At 37.2% G+C, this 15,244-nt stretch overlaps 1 long non-coding RNA gene across 2 annotated transcripts; it reads right to left on the bottom strand.

The window, feature by feature from the left end:
- Positions 1 to 6,768: 6,768 nt before the first annotated feature.
- On the bottom strand, positions 6,769 to 11,865 carry LOC138129199 (uncharacterized). 2 transcript variants are annotated; one of them, XR_011159150.1, is made up of 4 exons: positions 11,036 to 11,865; positions 10,566 to 10,743; positions 10,158 to 10,501; positions 6,769 to 10,102 (listed from the first exon to the last, which is right to left on the bottom strand). It is a non-coding gene; the product is annotated as an uncharacterized lncRNA (long non-coding RNA). The 2 variants fall into 2 exon arrangements; XR_011159149.1 differs by lacking the exon at positions 11,036 to 11,865 and having other exon boundaries at positions 10,566 to 10,976.
- Positions 11,866 to 15,244: the final 3,379 nt, after the last annotated feature.

Genomic DNA, 15,244 nt, shown 5'->3' on the forward strand with positions numbered 1-15,244 from the left:
AATGGTCACGTCAACGGCAGGGTGAAGAGCGAAAGGCACTGGAGGAATGGAGTTTTGTCATGCAGTTTGATCTTGTGCGTATATATGTGAGTTAGTCCCGGACGAGGGCTAAACACGCACCTGCAGGTGAGTCAATTTGGTTTTCGCAGTTTCGGGAATCTTGAGTAGATCAACTTTTGTTTGGAGGGTGCTGAGTGACTCTAGATGTTCTCCGTTCACCCGATTTGTAGCTTGTGATTCGCAGATCTCGATGTGTCCCACAAGTTCTTCCACGCAATCTTCTGGTTCAGGTGTTACTTCGACGGTTTTCTTGAAAGAAAAACTTTGGTTGCCCATTTCTCCTTTAACAGTCACTTGGTTGTTGTCGAAATCGATGAGAGCTCGTTGTTTGTTTAGCCAATCAGCTCCCAGAATGGCGGGTTTGATTAAATTCTTCACAACTAGTGCAACAACGGAATAAACGTGTTCGTCGATGATGATTTCCATGTAATATTGAATGACGACCTGGCAAGTCCGTTGTCTGATGGCTCCGCGAATGTGGATCGAAGTGACTGGTAGTGTATGTGGTTTAATTACAGTTGACGTTAACTTGGCCCAAACTTCCTCCGAGATACAGCTGACTTCACTTCCGGTGTCCAATAACGCCACGGCCGAATGTTGTGCGATGTGGATATCAATCTGGTACAACGTTTTGCTTGTGGACGCGGTTATCTGCGACAGCTGATTTAATTAAGGAACAAACGTTTGTTATTACCTGCGATTCTCGCGGTCGAACATCAAGTTTTCCTTTGATTTCGTGTGGTGAAGAAGAACCTTTCCGTTTTCCCCCGGAACCCACTTGCTGGTTCCTGTCGGTTCCTGGACCGTTACGTTGTTGGGAGTACTTTAGGCCGTGTTCTGCACTGCGCCCCCGTTTCCCGAATCCTTGGAGCCCCGTGAAGCATCGCCCATACGACTTCCCGTTCTGGTGGTTGTTGTTACGCCACTGATTGTTTCCCGGACGTCGTTGGAACTTATCCGGAAAAAATCTGTTCGACGTCATCGGGTGTCCTGGGTTTCCGGTTTGTCGTATTTCATCAGTGCTTTATGTCCATCTTGCTTTACTTATTTGAAGTGAGGTATCAGTTGTTTCTTCGTAAACTCCTCCGTGATTATTCTCAAGAAAGTCGTGAAAATCATCTGCGTCATCAGAAGCTATAGTGAATCACTTGTTTACGCAAGTGCTGCAACTGTGAATTCACCACCGTTATCACTTTCTAATAAAATATGTGGGGCATCAAATTGGAGGAAGATGTGTAAATGTTCAGTTGGGAGCAGAAAAAGTGGAACATCAGTGTCTTGACTTTTAAGTGAAATGACCCTTATCTGTTTCTAACCCTACTTTGAATTGCATTAAGTATTCTAGGTGGCAGGGAATGGGTTTAAGTAAGCATATAGTGAATATTTGTTTAAAGCATAGTCTCAACCAAAATCCAAATGAAAGGACAAAGTAATAAAAGATCTGGAAAAAAATTGTGAGCACAAATTGGAAAAAGAAAACGCAGGAGAGAAAAGTTTGGAAGAGAATTGCCACAAAAGCCACGAGCCAACTGGGTCCGGAGTGCTAATAATTTACATAAATAATAACTAGCTAACAAATGTAACAAAAACATTAATGGCTCAAAGCGAATATAAAAAACGTCATGATATATTCGCAAAAATTATACACATGAATTTATCAGTTAAATTCAATTTATTAAAGGATACACAACCACATTACATTTATAAACCAGAAAGTTGTTTAGAAAATGACAATTACAAATTATACAGGGCAAGTCACATAAGGCTTATTTCTGAATTTATTTTGTACGCAACCAAAAGTACTAATGACGCTGACTACTTGATACCGTTTATAATGTGATTTAATTTAGTAATCAACGTAGGTATGTAATTTGGCTAAAAATGTCAAAATGTGAACGATTAATCACTGTCGGGTGGTGATATTAGCCGTTCAAATGATATAGTCGTCTTTGTATAACTACTTAAAAACTTTATTGTATGACAAAATGTTGATGTACAAGTGTTAAGTACCAAGGATAGTGGTAGACTCTGGTTTTTACCGCTATATCTCGACTTAAATAAGGGTGGGTGATTTCACCCCTCTCACAAAGAAAGTAGGCAGGACTACCTGCTACAGTACCTGTTTCTAACAATAACGTTCAAAATTACATTATTTCGTACAAAATGACAGTTGATGAATTTAGTTTTTGATTTCTTTAATCAGGACAGGATAACATATTAAGTATTTAGAACTCTCCGTTGCTATGAGAAATCTTTGGTGTTTAGAAAAAATTTCGATTTTACCATTTATAATTTCAGCAACAGGAATAGTACCGCAATCTCTTTTTAAAAATTTAAAAATTTTGGACTTAGAGAACAAATTGGTGGTTGAAATTCAAAAAGGTATATTATTATACTCATGTCACATCGTGAGGAAATTCCTTAACATTGACACAGAACATAAAACACAAAAAAGTCAAAATGTGGAGGCGAGACGCCGGTAATTATGTTGATAAGCACTGCACCATTACTTGATAGTATTATCCGTTATTACGGATACTACTATTGTGTAGTGTGATACACTATTGTGTATGTACTCTGGCAAAATTGCCGTGCCGCCGGGTGGAGGTGGGATACGAAAATACTTAATAATCAATATTTCGTAAAGCATCGTTTACTTTGTTCAGTCTGTTGGGCATTCATAGGCACAGATTAACATGGTGGTCTTGAGATAATGAATGCTAAGTTTCAGTGATGGCAGCCAAGCGCTCATCCCTATTGTTAAAAACCACTTTTGGTCGTTATAAAAATTTAACCAAAAGTCCCCACATATTTTCAATAGGATTGAGATCTGGACTGCAACTAAGCCAGTCGAGGACATTTATGTTATGGTTTTCGTACCTTTCCACCACCCTGCGCGCTGTATGAACTGCACAGTTGTCGTGCTGGAAGATTAAATTCCCATTGGGATTAACAGCCTGCACAGAAGGCAGCATGATGTCTTCGAGAACCCTAATGTAAATATCGCTAGTCAGCCTCTCTTCCCCATGGATCGTTACCATACAGCCCCGAACGAATGGAAACTACTCGCCTGCGACCATCGTGCATCCCCAAACACAACCTGGATTCATCGCTGAACACCATATTGTGCCATTCCTTTCTCCATTGTTGTCGTTCTCTGCACCACTCCAATTTTTGACGACGATGTCCAGCGGATGTCAAAGGAAGCACTAGATGAAGACGATAAGACAACAACCCAAAAGACCTGATGCGGCGGTATATGGTTCTCATGCTAACAGGTCTACCCTCTTCTGCAAACCACTGGTCTCCAATCTGTCGACTTGTGGAGAAACGGTCTCTGAGAGACGAGAGTTTTAACCTGCGATCTTGGCGGGCTGTAGTGCGTCTTGGTTGCAATGGGTCTTCGTCTTATCCCTCGTCTCTCCTCCCATATACCTACCATATACCGTAGCGGCACCGCGAAAGGCAATTTCCCGGTATGATAAACCAGCCTCGCGGAACGCCACAATTCGACCCCTATCAAAGTCACTTACTTAGTGGATTGTCTACCTCTTCATAGTCTAGGCATTTTGTCAAAAGCCGTAGGTGTCAAAAATTGTGACAGGAAATTAGACACGTTTTAACTGAACTGTGAATGTTTTAAGGAAAAGAAAGAAAAGAGGTAAAATCAGTGTGCATAAAAAAACTAAAGAGATAAGAGACTGAAATTTTAATCAGCTTTCGTTGAGTCAAGACTAATACAGAGGGTCTCAGAATGAACCAGCATAATTTTTACCACGAGCTACTGGCTTTATGTAAAACTCCGAAAAAATTTAAAAAATTTTGTCAAAAAATAAAATGACATTCAATTTTTGAGGTACAATTTTTTGAATTGCTTTTAGTCTTGTACGTTGTCCCACAACCTCGTAGGTAAAATTTCGGCACATTTTAAAAATACACCCTGTATATCATATTTTATAAAATGTACGCCGATGCGAAGTAATCTCTAGGAAATATGCTTTAAAATAAGGAAACCGCATTAGGGCCGTCTGCTGATTGTGAATTTTCTGGTGTATGGTGTTCTGCTTGAATTGCATCAATATCATAATCAGTTGCTTCTATATTTTCATTCGGAACCTCCCTATCTGTCACGGTAGCTGGTGCAAACTCTTCTTCGGTAAAAAGGTTGCGATTAAAAAGGTAAATTCCAGTATCTTTAATAGTATATTATGATACGAGTTTATAACGAAGCCTTTAAAGCACGCGGGACGAGTTTAAGAGCACGACGCATAGTGGAGTGCTATTAACGTCGCAAGTGTTTTAAAGGCCCTTATAAAATGTCTTCAGACAGTAAGTAAAAAATATTTTTCTTGGTTGAGGGTACCATTTATAAAAAAAATGGCCCAATTAACTGATCACCTAAAATATCGCACCACACATTGACACTAAATCTTTGAAAATTCGTTTCAAGGATGACTCGCGGATTGTGCTGCAAATAATTCTTCTATAGAAAATCCGATCGCGTTGTAACATGTTTTTTAGCATTTGCGTCTCTAATAGGTCTATTATTATATTCAATTTGGAGTCGTTTATGGCTATCTATTAAAGCACTCGTAGTTTAATGGATCTCTAAGAAAATTGTTATCAATATTTCAGTGTATTATTGTCATTTACACCAAAAAACTTCCAATATTAATGTTCAAACTCTACTTTTTAACATCTATTGCAGATGTAATTGCATCCGTTACCTTGAATTACCAATTAATACAAAATTCCCTAGAATTTGAAAATTTTTAAAATTAAAACAAGGGTGCAAATTCTAAAAAATAACATAAAAAACTCGTTTTATAAGGGCATTGGCGCGCTCGTCCCAACGCCTGGGACTCGTGCGCCAAATCAACACTTATAAATCTCGTTCTTTAATAAGTATATATATTATAGATAAACGTTACAAAATTGCTTCTTCCGATCTCTGTCATTTTCCTCTAATACTTAACTTTTTGAGGAATGTAAGACTTAAATTTATGCTTCCTCAACACTGGCTGTACGGTCTGATTTGAAATGCCCATGTTACTGGCAATCTCCCAAGTTGAAACACGCGGATTTTCTTCAACACTAAGAAGAACATCCATTTCAACATTTTCGTCAAACCGTCGTTGTTCTCGCTTCCTTTTTTTAAAACTGCCGTTGCGCCTAAATTCGAGCCTTACAAATTTACGAGGGTCTGGAACTTCCCTGTTCGGAAAACGGTCGCTGTAACGCCGTACGGATTGATTTCGATTTTTATTACATTCAACGTAAACTTCAAACATATCGGTGAGATAATAATTCACATTCAGCATAACAGACCAGACATTATTATTTTAAATAAACAACAAAAGCAAGCATATCTTTTAGATATAGCTGTTCCAAATTCACACAATATAACACAGACATATAATACAAAAATTAATAAATATTTAGAACTCTCCGTTGCTATGAGAAATCTTTGGTGTTTAGAAAAAAATTCGATTTTACCATTAATTTCAGCAACAGGAATAGTAACGCAATCTCTTTAAAAATTTAAAAATTTTGGACTTAGAGAACACATTAGTGGTTGAAATTCAAAAAGGTATATTATTATACTCATGTCACATCGTGAGGAAATTCCTTAACATTGACACAGAACATAAAACACAAAAAAGTCAAAATGTGGAGGCGAGACGCCGGTAATTATGTTGATAAGCACTGCACTATTACTTGATAGTATTATCCGTAATAGTGTATGTACTCCGGCAAAATTGCCGTGCCGCCGGGTGGAGGTGGGATAGTAATTATTATTATTCATGTTTTCCAAGGAAATAATAAAGCACTTCAAAATTGCACGTGAAATTTTTCAAGCTGTCACTTGACATTTGTTGCTATTTGTATTCCGATTGTTTTTCACGGAACACATGAAAATTTCATAATTAGCTGAACCTCAATTAAAAATTGTATATTTTTTTCAGTTAGCTATCGGCCAAATGATAAATTTAATACATCATTAGATTCAGAAAAAAACCCTACCAGACTTAAGCCTAAAAAACATGTGTCCACTAAAAGAAAAAGTTGACTATTGTTGGTTATTGAAGTTAACGCAAAAAAGAGACTAGACTTGACCTGCTTCCAAAACAAATTGCTCCCCACACCATTACACCAACAGTTCTTGCTAAGTGCCTTTCAACAGAAAAAGCAAAATTGCGTCTCCTGACCCTCCGCCGACCGTCGTGCATGCCAAGACAAAACCGGGATTCGTCACTGAAGATTACTGAATTCCACTGCTCATCCCAAGCAGTTCTCTCATTACACCAGGCCCAACGCTGGCGTCGATGATTTGAAGTTAAAGGCAATACTAAATGTGGACTGTAGAATCACATCCCAAATGATCTTATTCACCTATAAATGGATGACATTGCAATTGCAATTGGCCTTCCTACTGCGCCGTACCAAGCATTTGCTACCTCTCAAGTTGTCGAAAATCGATCTCTAAGGGCCAAAAATCGAAGATATCGATCTGTAGTCCTATTTCTTGGGCCGGTACCTCTTACTCGCTGGTGTCTTCCTTCTTCAAACGAAGCTCGACAACACAGTAACACAGTGGCTACATTTCGTCTCACACGATGAGCGATTGCCCTATAGAAAAGACCTGCTTCGCGCATTCCGATAATGCGGCCTCTTTCACATAGAGTACGTGTAAAATGAATTTATGAAACGAAAAGTAAAATATACTTGCATACAAAATTTATTAAACAAAACAAAAAAATATCCTGACAAATATAATATAAAACACAAATCTAGATAAATTCGTAGGAAACAGATAGGAACATATTCATATTACTTCACTGAAAACGTTTTAAGCGATCCACACTAACTTTAGACGGTTTTGTGCGAAGAAGCCAACATAAAGTACTCTTTTTATAGTTAATTTCTTCTGATTTATAATAACTTCTACAAAGTTAGATGTTTTGTCTTAGACTGGATGGTCGAATGTTTTTACTGTCAATGGCCCTTTCAGAGATTTCACCAGAAAATCTGTTTCATCATCTTCATCATCAGTTTGGGCAGTCTCTTCAGTCATATCATCTTCGACATCATTATCGGATTCTTGGTTCGATTCTTCTAAAGTCAATTCATTGCCAACATATTTTATTTCACACCTCGTATTTATTTCAGTCATATTCATTTCAAACATAACGGCAAACCCAAGAGCTTCTTGTTCTGCTTCTTGTACAATGACTCGTATTTCATCCATGCTTATTTTTGGTAAATCTTTGATATTCGTTTCAAAATTATTTTTTTTTAAGGTACCGTGGAAAGTTGTATAGATGCTGATGAGTAGAAATTATTTTATTTTGAAGATTTACTCTGTTTATCCGGTACAAAACGTCTAATGTGCTAAAATTAATTTTGGTAGATTCTGTGGTTGTCATAGACCGAAGTAATCTAAAAAATGCCTCACACGGTTGGCTACTAAAATGTTTTGTTAAAAAAAGTTCTTGCTCATCCTTTAATTTTAGTAAAAGTAGTATCATAGAATGTGCATTTAATTCAACAGAAACATAAACATTCCGCGTAACAAATGTGTTTTTTAAAGAATACGAATTCGATTCCAAAATCCATGTTCGCCAAATCCTCAAGAAAAATACAGCGGTCCATAACATTTTAAGCTTTTGTAAAGGAGGGCACTCGCTTAAAAATGATTGCGTTATGAGTTGCATAAGAATTAAATACATTTGCGGCCATCGCTCTCTTTAACATGTTCTTTTAGTAATGTAGGTACATGAGACGCACAGTCACTTTCCAACATTTGATGAACTCCTCTGTTAACTTCTCGAGTCAAAGTGATAAGGTGTTCTTTTTTTACTTGATATGCACCTACCTGAATATTAACTTTTTCGTTTAAGAATCTCACTCTCATTTTTCCACCGATGTGTATTGTATCTTGAACACATAAAAAATTCGGATGTACATGACAATTGAAATAATTCCCCAAATCTTTATTGTTTAATCCCATTTTCATAAGATGTTCCATTGCCTTCAAGATACGGCTGTCTCCATCTCCTGAAAAGCCAACGATTTCTATTCCAATTTTCTTTGCTTCGTTATATATGTGAGTCCATCTTTTTACCACATCAATGTAAGTGAACTTATTGTTGGTACCAAAAAAAGAAAGACAGAAAGAGAAATTTCCTGTATACTGTAGGACGGCGCAATGTGTGGCCGTGATTTTTCCGTTTTTGTTTCCTTTTTTGGTTCATAGTTTTAAGACGCTACACGTTACGTGATTGATACTGATGAGAATTCTTTGTTAGGGAAGCGTTAGTAAGTTCGGAGTAAACGGTCGTGCAGACACAAAACTCGATCGCTGTCGTTATTTTGAACCCGATTTTCCTGCAGAAGTTGTTGTGGTGTAAAAATATTCAATAAGGTGAGTGTATCACTGAGTGACCTGTTTCTGTTGGTGTTGTGGTGAGTTTACCTAGTTTAATAATTGATTTTGATAACGATCATGGCCATAATTAAATACAATTAGGATTGTGAGTCTTCAAATGTTTTATAATTAATTGGGGGTCGCTGACTGGGGTCAGGACTGCCCGTGATCTACAAGTAATTGAGGGTTGCTGACTGAGAGCAGGACCGCTCGTGATTAATAATAATAATTAATTGAGAGTCGCTGACTGAGATCAGGACTGCTCGTGATTAATAATTAATTGAGAGTCACTGACTGAGATCAGGACTGCTCGTGAGTTATAATTGGTTGAGATAATGTTGTTTTCACCATTGAGGGTAATCATGTTGTTAATTTGATTAGAGTTGTAATGACAGTTGATGAGATTCCTAATTTTGATATGATTGAGCCCCGACATGTCGAGCTAATTAATTAGACTGTCCACCCTTCCTTTGTTTCCGGCAACTGTACACTAGCAGAGACCGTGGAGCTGCTAGTGGTGTGAAATTGATTGTGATCTATTGGACTGGCAGAGACCGGGGAGCTGCCAGTGGATGTGAGACAGATTGAGTGAGTCGCTGAGTGTTATCAGGGCTGCTCATCTGTGTATCGGGCGGAGCGAGTACTTGTACTCATTGCACACCTTCGTCGCGATGGTGATCACAATTGATTGAGGGTCGCTGAGTGTTATCAGGGCGCCTCGTTTGATTACAGTTGTTTATTGAGTTGAGGACTGAGTCCTAGAGGGTTCTGTGTGAACCCTAGTCTTTCCCTTAACCCTGGACAGAGCTCAATTAGTTAATGTTAATTGATAATGACCTAAAGTACTAGAGCTCAATGAATATGTAATAATATTTGACAATCACCAAAGGTATTAAGAGTTGACGTTGCGATGGTACCATATTTAAGGTGTGTGTGATTCATTATTGTAAATATGTGTTGGCTGTGCTCGCACAACACTTTCAGCGAACTGGTTACTCACCACCCCATTTTATTATTTTACAGGAGGTAAGCCTGTGATAGATGTGCAGACCACGATCACCTCGATCCACGACTCAAGCCGCCACGACACCACTGTTAACGTAATGTTCACCCAATTATTTCATCTATTGACAATTACTAAATTACGACATCCTGACACTGCATCAAGTCTGATGTGTTATATTGATTGGTGATTTGATTAGTATCAGTATTATTATTACTTTTGTGTGCTGTCTCTCTCTGCGAGAGTTATCTTTCTCGCACTCGCATCATAGCATTAGCATTTGCCTACAATACAGTGGTTGGGCCACAACTATGTAACCAATTTTGGATTTTTCTTTGTTCGGCTTCGTGACTTAAAACTTTAGGCATCCCATCTTTTTCTAAAGGCAGCACCAACCCCACTAATTGATTTGTTTGTGGATCATATTCTACTTTTTCGAGTATCCTCGTACCATCTTCAGATATCCATACTTTGAGGGGCAAGTTATTTGATACAAGAAAATCTTTCAAATCGCTCATTCGAAGCTGCCCTTCAACAATTTTATTGTCATTGTTCTTCATGTTTTGCTGGACTGTTGAAATTGAAGGCAGTGGTAGGTTTGAGTAAAGAACCTGTAATGTTTTATTATAGGTTTCTCTCAATAAAAAATATATTGTGTAAACTAACCTCATAGCCTTTTCGACCACATATTATGAATAAATAGGTGCAAAAATCCTTCAAAGATTCTTCGTAAGATTTCCTTTTTTTCCCTGTTTCGGCAAGTTGCTTAATTTGTTGTAATAAACCCTTTGGCTCCAAAGTGGAATACTGACTATTGTTTTTGAAAAATGTATTAAATTTATTGTATATAAACTGATTATCATTAATAACATCTTGTACATTGTCAATGATTTTGAAGTAGTCGTACATTTTAGTTTGAGAAGATGAGCAAGCTTGTTTGCGTAGTTTTGCCTGAATTCGAGCTCTCCGTGAATTGGAAAATATCGATAGTCATTTATTACTTGAAATTTCTATTAAACAAACAAAATAAAGATATCTTTTAAAAAATATTGCATCGATATACTACATACTTACCACCAGAGTCCTCAGAATTATTATCAGAATTAGATTTATTTGATGTTTTATTCTCTGTTTCATTTTCGGTTTCATTCAAAATTTGTTTATTGACTTTTGGATCGATCCCACAAAACGCTTCTAATGGTGTTAATTTTCCTAGATGTTTCTTCTTTTTTTCCTGACTTCTGGTGTGTATCTGCCAGTGCGAATGAAAATTAGAAATGATCCACCGTTTTTTATGATTATCTTTATAGATACTAATATGCTTCTTGCATGCAGGGCAAATTATTTTCCCGAAAATTCTTTCATATGAAGTACCCTCATAGCAAAATTCAAAATAATACCGAACGTATCTTACTGAGCAATAACTAAATTTTCTTATTCATACTTTCCTAAAATGCTGAGCTCTTAATACATTTTAACCAGACATTGTTTATTTTTTTACTAAACGTTTACAATTTTTTAATATGCAAAATAGTTTTAAATACCCTTAATATCGAAGGTCCAATAAGAAAATATCAGAGAGGAGGAACTGAGCCTCGTGTTATTTCCATCTCTTTCTATACAATTTGGATGCGCAGTGGTACATTAACAGTCCATATCAACATGTCGATGGTTCAAACTGACCGCCGTTATTGTCAATACATACAATAATGAAGGTGCGACGAGATGATTCTTCCTTCCACTCTTTCCAGCGTTCCTCTGTTATTGCTAATTGTGGCAGCATTTTCCACCCGTTCTCTGAAAACTTCAATTGTATCAATGAGATCGAACATACTAAGTCCTTCATGTACAAGAAGAAATAGCATGGAAATTCTCTAGGCTCGAGGAGCAGGCCCGTACTCTTCACCATACGCCCACACAATATATATCTATTCACTACTCGAAAATAAATGCGCCATTTCCACCGAATTTTAGCTTAAATCACCGAATCAACACGTGAACACCTGCCTTGGGAAGTCGGACAAAACTATTAACAATAAAAGATCGAGTAGCATGTTAACACTTGTTCTTTTTATTACTAGCTTGATAAAGAAAAACACAGAACACGTTGAATAGCCAGGCTTGATACTCTGCACGGGGGAAGTCAGCCATGCCCAGCGCAGTAATGGCGTCGGCACTCCCTGTTGGTAACAAGACAAGCTAGTCGAGTCCTACCGAACAACAGCGGAGACGGAAGATGTTTCTAACAGCTAACAAAACTAACTAAAAATTCAATCTTCTTATCTACACCTCGGCCGCAGAGCGAAAAAACTTGATTCTAAAAATACAATATCTTCGTTGTGTGGTACAGTGGTTTCAAATATCTCAAATGCAAAATTGGGTTCTTAAAAATGCAAGATTGGGTTCTTATAAATTAGCCACAGAACTTTAATTTTTGATGGTTTTTTAGTAATTTTTCTCTTGCAGATATATCACAATATGTATGGTGTGGCGAGATTGGTAAGGACAAACGTCCTCCACATGATTGTACAGTGTGTAGCCAAAACCAATCACAAATGCCACCCGTTTCAAAAATATTTCTCATCTTGTACACTGCAATTGACTAGAGAATTACAACAATTCTGAGATAAGCTTTCTATTATACAGGGTTATTCAGATAACTTGCATACGTGGACATAGGGCACTTTTCTCTGCGACAACAGCAAGTCTTTGTAAAACCGCGTTAACTTCAAAATTACTATGGCCTCTTCTCCTAGTTTGAGTGGTTTGGCCAGAAAGGTTACTTCGAGAAGTCGAAGGTATTTTTGTGTCTTCTAACAATAAATTGTTGGTTTCGGGCGTTTCGAGTTCCACCTCCAAAAAATTATCTGCAAATTGTTCGACTTCTGCCATTTGTGAAGTATTTTCCGCATTCTCCAAATTGGGATCTCTCGGCTCTTCGCATGTTTGAGAAAGAGCATTTGGAGGATCTGTCCTTTTAATACTGCAGGAACTTTTTCATGGTCTGATTTGCTTGTCCAAGAAATTTAAAATATTTAACAGTGGCCATTGTTTTCCTCGACTGGGACTGATTCCACTTTTATATTCCCCACTTTTTATTAATTTTTCCCTTCTATATATATTTCTCTTGCAAGGATTTGTATCGCGCTGCAGCATGGTCAACTAATATGAATACAAAATTTACATTTTTCTAACCTAATATCTTAAACTGTTTTTTTATTACACCTGAATCATAATCCCTGTTTTTGACACTAAAAGGCGTACGAAAAAGGGCATTTAAAACACTAAAGCTTTAAGGGTTGCTTAGGTAACAACAAATTCACCTACATTTTGAACAATGACAAGTAGACTTTTACACAAAATTTATGATAGCAACGAAACAACAACAATTGACCATTTCTATATCAACGATTAATGACACAGATTACTTCGAAAAAGGTATTTCAATTTACTTTTTTTGTTATAATTTTCAGATTGTAGTGCAGGTATAATAAAAAATAGCGTATGATACACGTTTATAAGGGCCTTTAAAGCACTTGCGACGTTAAAAGCACTCCGCTATGCGTCGTGCTCTTAAACTCGTCGCGCGTGCTTACAGTAATTATTTCAAAATGAAAACCACAATTATTGGATTGAAAACTCAGGCCTGTACTTCAGCTAGAAGGTGGTTATGACTAACTACTGCTTACACTATTTACAAGGGCGAGGGGATAACAGGAAGGGGATTGGGCAAGGGGAATTGGTGGACAGTGCCCTTTATTATATTCATAATCTTGATGCATTATTTACAATTAAAAAAAAATTAAAAGTGTAAAGAGGAAAAATATAAATGAATTGTTTGTATTGATTGATTGTAAAGTGTTCGTTCTCATAATTCCTTTGCATCACGTTGACATAACGAATGTTATGTTGTGTGGTAATTAAATATGTCGATGAATTAGTTTGTCAATTTTTAATTCAGGTAAATCGTTTTGGTTTGGAGTTTTAATTGGTTTGTGTTTTTCTGGAAGAATTTTTCTGTTTGTGATAATATATAGTCCTTGATTGTGGGTAGTTCTGATAGGTCTCTTAAATATTGAGTGTTGGTATATCGAGGGGCGTCTCATGCATTTGTTTTGGAAAGGGTTCAAGGGCGTAATTCGAAAGGTGTGACCACACAGGAGCGACGTAGGTGATAATTGGCCTTAGCAAAGCTTTGTAAAGAATAATTTTGTTTTCGGCATTCAGCTTGCTGTTTCTTTTAATTAATGGACATATGATCCTGATGGCATTGTTGGCCTTTGTTAATTTGTTTTTAATTTTTAATTTGAAATTTAGTCTTGAGTTTAAAGTTACGCTTAAATAGTTTACCGCTGCTGTTGGTTTCATTACGTAATCGATAATTTTGAAAGGGTCGAAAAGTTTATTATTTGTTCTTTTTCTGCTGAAAATTATTAACATGGTTTTTGATTCATTTAATTTTAGTTTCCAATCGCCAAAAAAATTTGATATCAGCCTCAACTGTAGCCGGTTTTGGAAAAACGCGGCTTGGGCATATATCGCGGTGTCGTCAGCATTCAACGTCCTATTCGTTTTTGGAAATTCAGGCAGATGGTGAATATAAAAATTGAACAGGGATGGACCAAGTACCGAGCCTTGGACCACCCCTGCTCTTATTGTTCTTTCCGTCGATACCACATTGTTTATTCGAACTTTTATTTTGCGATCTGTAAAATATGTCCCATTAATTTTATGAAGCTTATAAATACAGGTCATTATACAAATGATTGTCCCATCGAAGTTGGCGTTGAAAACCCACACAAATTTTGGATGTGCCGCTAGCCTTGCAACGTTAGACAAACTGGTAAACAGATTTCCACTAACGCCAGTTACGCCACTTATCGGCGATACTAGTCTCACTCATATTATAAACCTTGCGGCACATTCAACTACAGTGTGATTGAAAAAGAATGAGGACAATTTGAATTCGGCGCCTAGTGAATAATTTGTCATGTTGGTAACAAGTATTGACAGCAAAAATAAAGCTTGATATGTTCATGGGCGTATCTACTCGAGAATGGCAAATTGGTGACAATTGACAAACGAAATCAAAACAATGGGTTTGGCCCTGGTTTGATAGAAACCTATGGATACATCTTGACAGCGATGCTCTTCTGAAGCAAAACTGCCACACACAAAACATGAAACGCACTGTAATTTTTGGCGCCAAATTCAACTTGTCTTCGTTCTTTTCCAATCACACTGTACGTCACCAATGCCTGCTGCGATGGGACAATCATTTATAATGACCCTGTATTAAGCCCAGCTTTGTTCAGTTAATATAAAATACCTTTGATCCCAACTCGATCAAAGGTCTTTATTCCATTCCATGTTCGATAACATTATCAATTTGAGTCCGGTAGGTGAGTTATAACAGTATCAGAGTCGGAAAGTGTCGCTAAGCAACACCCACCGGACTGTTTTATTTTTATAAATCAAATCTGACATTGAAAAGTGAAAAAGTCAAAAAATATTCAGTTTATAAAACAATAGCAACGGCCGTTGCCACGGGAAAAAAGGCGGTGTGATTTTCACAATATAATGCGATTTTTTAATTTTTGAAATAAAATTGTGATAGAGAACAGACTACCAGTATGAAATAAAATGCATTACGATACACTTCCCGTAGTACTTATAACAGGTACTCATTTAGACATTCTTGACTCAGCTCCTAACGTCGCCTCGTCCCTAATGTCTAACTCGTACTGTTACAA

The sequence above is a fragment of the Tenebrio molitor genome, chromosome 4 (assembly GCF_963966145.1).
Source record: "Tenebrio molitor chromosome 4, icTenMoli1.1, whole genome shotgun sequence".
Lineage (NCBI taxonomy): Eukaryota > Metazoa > Arthropoda > Insecta > Coleoptera > Tenebrionidae > Tenebrio > Tenebrio molitor.